General features: G+C 47.0%; 1 non-coding gene across 1 annotated transcript; it reads left to right on the forward strand.

Moving 5' to 3' along the window:
- Positions 1-5189: 5189 nt before the first annotated feature.
- LOC144163431 (U1 spliceosomal RNA) lies at positions 5190-5349 on the forward strand. The gene has a single exon (XR_013320934.1). It is a non-coding gene; the product is annotated as a U1 spliceosomal RNA (small nuclear RNA).
- Positions 5350-6084: the final 735 nt, after the last annotated feature.

Genomic DNA, 6084 nt, shown 5'->3' on the forward strand with positions numbered 1-6084 from the left:
TACACTACTTTTTGGCTGAGAGAACAAGCAAAAAGACACAGAAAAGGCAACGGGTCTATATCTACGAGCAATTCTTATCAAATTTTATTTCAACAGCAGTAATACCACCAGGCCTTCAGGGAAGTTTCTAATGCTAACAGCGAGTCTAAGATGACCTAATTTGCCAGTTGAAAGAAAAGAAGGAACACTAGAGGTGAGGAGGTTACTCAAGAAAGGACGAGAATAACTGTTCGGTTGGCTGCGCTACACGTGGAAATGGGAATAAGGGGCTTGAAAAGGGAAAGGAAGGACTGGTATAAAATAAATGACAGAAAATTGAGGAGAAAATAAGAAAAACGGCGCGTGGAAAGGGCAAGTACAAAGACAACATCACGAGCAAAAAAAAAAAAAAAGAAACGGCATAAAAATAAGCAGGAAAAACAACAAAATTGGCAAACGAATGATGCTAAACGCTGGTAACGCCCTAAATAAACTGTGTGTTTTTCCCTCTTATGCACTTCAATCTGCTTCTTCAAAACGAGAATTGACTTGATTGCTACCGCTGCACCGCGTCTACAACTGAAATATGACTGATTTGCTGTAAACATGATGTATATATAGTGCACATAATTTTGCTTTTTTTCCTGACGTGGAGCTGCTCTTTCCTGAAGGCTCTTGTGCCAAACGGACTCTTGGAAATTGCACTTGTTTTGTTCATGCTGCCTCTAATTTCATGTATGCTGCCTCTATTTGGATTAGTTTATTTCATTCTTCTGCTCTTCTCCACTGCAAACTGTCTTTATATTCAAACTGGCTTCCCTTCCAAAAGGTTTTTGGCTTCTACTCCTGTCTGTTAATTGGCTTTAAAGCTTTAACCTGAATGGCTTTGCTGGAGCAAGTCAGTTCCCCACATTGTTTTCCTCTTTCCTCACTCTGAGAGAGGGGGACATGGAATTTTAACGGGCAAAGAGCCCTGCGGTGATACTAATGAACACTTGCACTACTTTCTTTGTGTTTGTGAGTACTGAAAGCTATAGTTACCACCAACCCAGAGTAGCACTGCATGTTTTGCATGATGCCCTTCGAGTCTCTGGTTTGTTTTTGTTGAGATTTTGTTTAAGCTGGTATTAAGTAGATTAATTGCGACCTAATGCAACCTGGAAACATTATTAATATATCTTGTGTGACGTCCCCAAGCATACAACCAATGCCCAATATTCTAGCTTACCTAGAAAAACGAAAAATCTCTTGAGTGAGTTTCTCGGTGCACATTACACAGTAATATTAGGCTTGGGTATTTCATGGTTTTTGAATCTAAGCTAGTGAAAGGGCCACTACCTAAAAACATTTCAATTGGAGACAAAAAGTTGACACACGTTCAGCTAAGGCGTCGTGGACAGGCACTTACACTATCTCGGAAAGCATGTTTGTTCAGCATTAAGTGCAGCAACAAATACGATTTCCATTTACACGCATTTCTTGGAAGCATTGTCCAGTTCGAACTTCCATTCGCTAGAAAAGCAAGCAGTTGTAAACAGCACCTCAACAGATCGGGAAGACAGTCAGCTGACGCATCCAGGGTGGAGGGCGGGGGAGGCGTGTAAAACATGTTAATATAGCGCTGTAGGGACGGGACAAGAAAGAAAGGACTTCACAGGACTAGCGCTGGATATGAACTGAATGCTTTTACCACACACAAATAATATATACAGAAACAGCCGATGCACGAACACGGTGTAAGCAACCAGAAAAAAAAAAACGGGGAAAAAGCAACGGGGGGAAGGGATGTGTTTTTAAAGGAAGAAGTAAAAGAAATGGACTGGGTATATTATTGAGGTGTCATGGAGCTCACCTGCATTTAACACAGTCAGGAAGCGGGAATAATTGGGAAAAAAAGATAGGAGAGAGAAAAGTAAAGATTAGAAACTTGAGCAAAGAGCAGAGACAAGTAGTTCCACTGTGGTCGATTCCATCGCACACAGCACACCACGAACACTGTTGGCTTGTGTAATGCTGCATCCGGGAGACGAGACAAGACAATTTATATCAATTAAAATCTGTCGATTTGTCTTCGGGTGGAGTTCACCGAACCCAGTACTGCCGTTTTTTTTTGTGATCCTGTTTACAATTGCCTGTGTTCCAGTAAATTAAATGCTAGACTAATGAATAAGGCCTGTTTAGGGAAATCTGGCCAGTGATTTAAAGTGAAGCCATTGTTTTCATCGTCTGTTAGCATTGCAACATACCGAAAAGCGGCGGGAGACGGCTAGGCATGACGTTGGGGGACTGAGATGAATCTACACATAATTTTTTATGAACGTTTATTATGCCACAGGGCATCAATGAGGGGGTATGATTTAATGCTTTGATGACGAAAGTTGATTAGATAAGCATAAATATATTCGCTTCGCGAGAGAAGGCTAGGAGGGAACGATGACGGGGCCCAAGGGCAATTATCTATGCGGTCTATGCGGGTGCGTCGTCTAGGCGGAGGGCCGTCGCCGCAAGATGTCGCACGCTAGTCGGAGGCAAGGCGAGGCAGGACCACAGCAAGTGGTGGAGGTCGGCTATTGCATCGTTGCGGTGGCATACTGGGCCACCGTGGTTTGCGAAAGAATCGTGGAAGTGAGGCCATTGGCCGGGCGCGGCGTCTACGCTTACACCCCTGTTGACATCGTAAACCTTGCGCACACAGACACATACTGAACTGATTTGTAGAATGGTACGCCTCGACATCGCACTTAGGCTATATCCGTAACGCTCCTATCATGGAAAATGGATGTTTACATTTCCCGGACGAAAGTGGGCTAAGAAGCGGCCATGGCACGGCTTCACTGCGTTCGGCGTTGTCTTTTATGGCATACTTACAGCGGAAAAGCAGAGCGCGCACAAATGTACGAGCATTGCGTAGCGCGGTTGATGCTGGCATTACAAGAGGAGGCTTGAGCTCTCAGATTGCAATTTTATGGTCCAAACGTACCGTTAAGATCCCCATCACGTCACCAGCCTACTTCGCGGCCCGCACTTGCCGGTAACACGCATCGTTGAAACAGCGTTTGTCGCAATTAACTCATGAAATGTACAAGAAACACGTTTTTGCCATCCAACCGAAAGGAATTTGTTTACCCAGCCCATAGAGCAATTCTCACAAGGTTATGTTTATGAGGTTCGTCAGTTCCTTGGACTCATGAACCATTCCAGTACAGGGGAGCCAAAGAGTATTCAAAATTCTGCCGATATTTGAGCAACTTTCTTTGATTTGATCTTCTCAATCCTGATGTAACGTTTTCCACATGTTTTTTTCTAAGTTCATTAGCATTTGTTCACAATGTTGGTCAAGAAAATTGGCGCAGCTTCCCCGAAGGGTGCAAAGCTGGAGAAACACCAGAGCTGGCGGCGCCGCTTCCTTCGTCGGTAACACGGCTGTTGCACCTGCACGGATTTTTGAACTTGCTGTTGAAGTGTCTCCATCACTAGCAGGCCCCGATCGTTTCCTCCACAGGCTTTCACACCTCACGTAGTGTACCGCGTTAGCACACGCTTAAACCGGCGGAAACCAATTTCGCGAACCCAGCGTGAATTGGCGAAGACAACACACGCGAGACTCGCCACGGATGCTGGGCAGAATGTTCTGGAAGGTGGAGGTGGACGATGGCGGGCACTCGTAACGAGGCACACGCTCACGTGAGCTCGGTATTTTCCTCGCCATTTTTCATTTTTATTTTGCGAGCCGATCACGTGGCGCAAGCATGGACGACGCGATGCGGTCCTCACAAGATGCACCTTCACGTGCGCTCGGTATTTTCTTGGTATTTTCTCAGTTCATGGACGGTGCAACCGAGAGCTTATAAACAGCTCTGCTGGTAAAATCCGGTGTTCATTACCAAGAAAATGGCCGACGGGTGGTACAGAAAGTGGCCGGCTGCCAAAAAGAAAAAAAAAAGGTCACTGAATGCTTATCGAAAGCTTCTCTAAACAAAGTAAGAAAAAAGTTGAAAAGAAATGGGGTAATGGCTGCCCTGGATGGGACTCGAACAAAGGTCCCCCGGAGCACCAGCAGAGCATGAAACACCTTTAAAACCACCGCTCGAGACATCTAGCCGACCAAAGATGAACCAAGCGAAATGATCATGGCCTTTGACTTAAAAGCCTTGCACACTTGTACATGTACTCCATACTACCGGGGAACTTCTAGCAAGGCCACGTGAAATGCCTTACGCGCGCAATCTTGAGCCCCAGCCTTTCCCCAAATCTTTTTTAAATGCAGAGCATTTCAGTAAATCACGATGTCACCCGCGTTGACGTCCGTCGTAGTCCGCACCGTCGTTGTCCGCACCCCTCCCCCTACACTATATAAAAAAAATACTATCCGGCGCCTGGTTTCGATCCCTCGACCCTGCGGGCGGAACGCAATGTACATGGTGCTCTACCCACTGCGCCACAAACCCGACACAGAATAGGACGCTACGAACGCGCCTTATATCCTTGACTCATTCAAACTACGTCAAGAAGCTGCTGATACAATGCATTCACTACCACCAACTCTCCAAACACTAAACGTTAACGCAATACACCCACCCCCTATGCGACGCATTTACTCAAGTCCCCCTCGCGGGGAGATGGGACCGCCAAAAACAACGCGTTGTGGACTGCACAGTAAGGTGCCGGCACGTGCGAGAACCGCTCGCGCTGTTCGTTCCAGGCAGGGGGCGCGCGAGCACTGGAAAGGCGGGAAATTTTAACTGCTTTGGACAAACCTCTGTTCAATTCATCAAGAGAGAAGTGAGACAGGGAGGCGAAGAGCGTGATGGGTATTAGCAGTAAGCGGATAACGGTGCCACAGGCCGTTATGGCGAATCACTGCTCTGCATTTACGACAGCTTTCACGTTGAGTGGAACGGCTTTAATTTTTTCGGAGTGCTTTCGTCAAGAAGCACGCGCACAATGGCTCCACCACATAAGCGCCTGCTCGGAACAACATTTTCGCATCATACGCTCCATCGTTACGCGCCTTTTCTGTTTTTAGCAGATTTTATCTTCGTTTAAAACAATGTTTTAGTAAAAATGTAGTAAAACAACGTGCATGCTTTTGGAAGAACGTAATGTGAACACCAGAAATTGGTTCTAACACGCGCTAATTGCGAATAATGTCACCGAAGTCACTACCTCGTTCATTAAGGCTGCATTACGTGGCATCGAATGATCAGTCAATGGTTGGCATCGGAGCTCTGTCGGTCAAGACGGGCGGGCTCCCACGGCGAGCACGTGCATTGCACACCGCTCGTGTTGACCCTTGCCACTTCTCCAAACTGGGGTAGATGGGGCATGCAATTTTTGGCAGTGGGGGGACTGCGTGCGCGCATTCCCCCCTTCCTTATTCAAATCCAAAATTAGAACAATGTGGTTAGTGCTGCTAACCGCAATTTCAGAAATTTGTTACGATTGTCTGTTGCCGTTGACAGGCTTGTAAATTACATTTGTCCACACTGAACCTGTAGAACAAAACCGCCCACCCAGGTGATGTACAGAATTGGCTGCGAAAAAATTTACACCATCTTCCCGTGCACGGGGAACCCTGATGAGGATGCGAGGCATCATGGGGGTTCCGTGTGGTTCCATTGTGTTGCCGTTATGTTGAGTGATCTGGTGTTTAGTAGCGCCAGAGGGAATTCTGCGTCCGGGTCCACACTGGTGGCAAAGGCACGCAAGTAGTACTGTTGTGTGACAGTGAGTAGGAGGTGGTTCTCGAGGCGCCGAAGCTCGTCAATCATGTTCTTGTGGATGTTGTCGTCTCTGTGGTAGAATCGATAGTCTCCATCAGCGTTGGTGAGGTAAAGGTTGTTGACGTTGGTGCACCGGCTGAGAGCAACGTACACGCCCTCCTCTTCGCAGCTTTGTCTTCTTCTCCTTCTTCTTCTTCAGCGGTTCCCCTACGGGAAGATGACGACGGTGGTTGAACGCGAAGTTATCTCGTGATGGATTTTTTGGTTGGCCAATCCCTAGGGGCATCCTGCCCCAATCATCATCAGAGGCGCTGCGGATGGGGCACGGACAAGTGACATCTCCGCGAGCAAGAGATGCTCCGCATCTCAAAAGGTGCGCCGA

The sequence above is a fragment of the Haemaphysalis longicornis genome, unplaced genomic scaffold (genome assembly GCF_048455015.1).
Source record: "Haemaphysalis longicornis isolate Haplotype H1 unplaced genomic scaffold, Haemaphysalis longicornis Haplotype H1 scaffold_12, whole genome shotgun sequence".
NCBI classification, from domain to species: Eukaryota; Metazoa; Arthropoda; class Arachnida; order Ixodida; family Ixodidae; genus Haemaphysalis; species Haemaphysalis longicornis.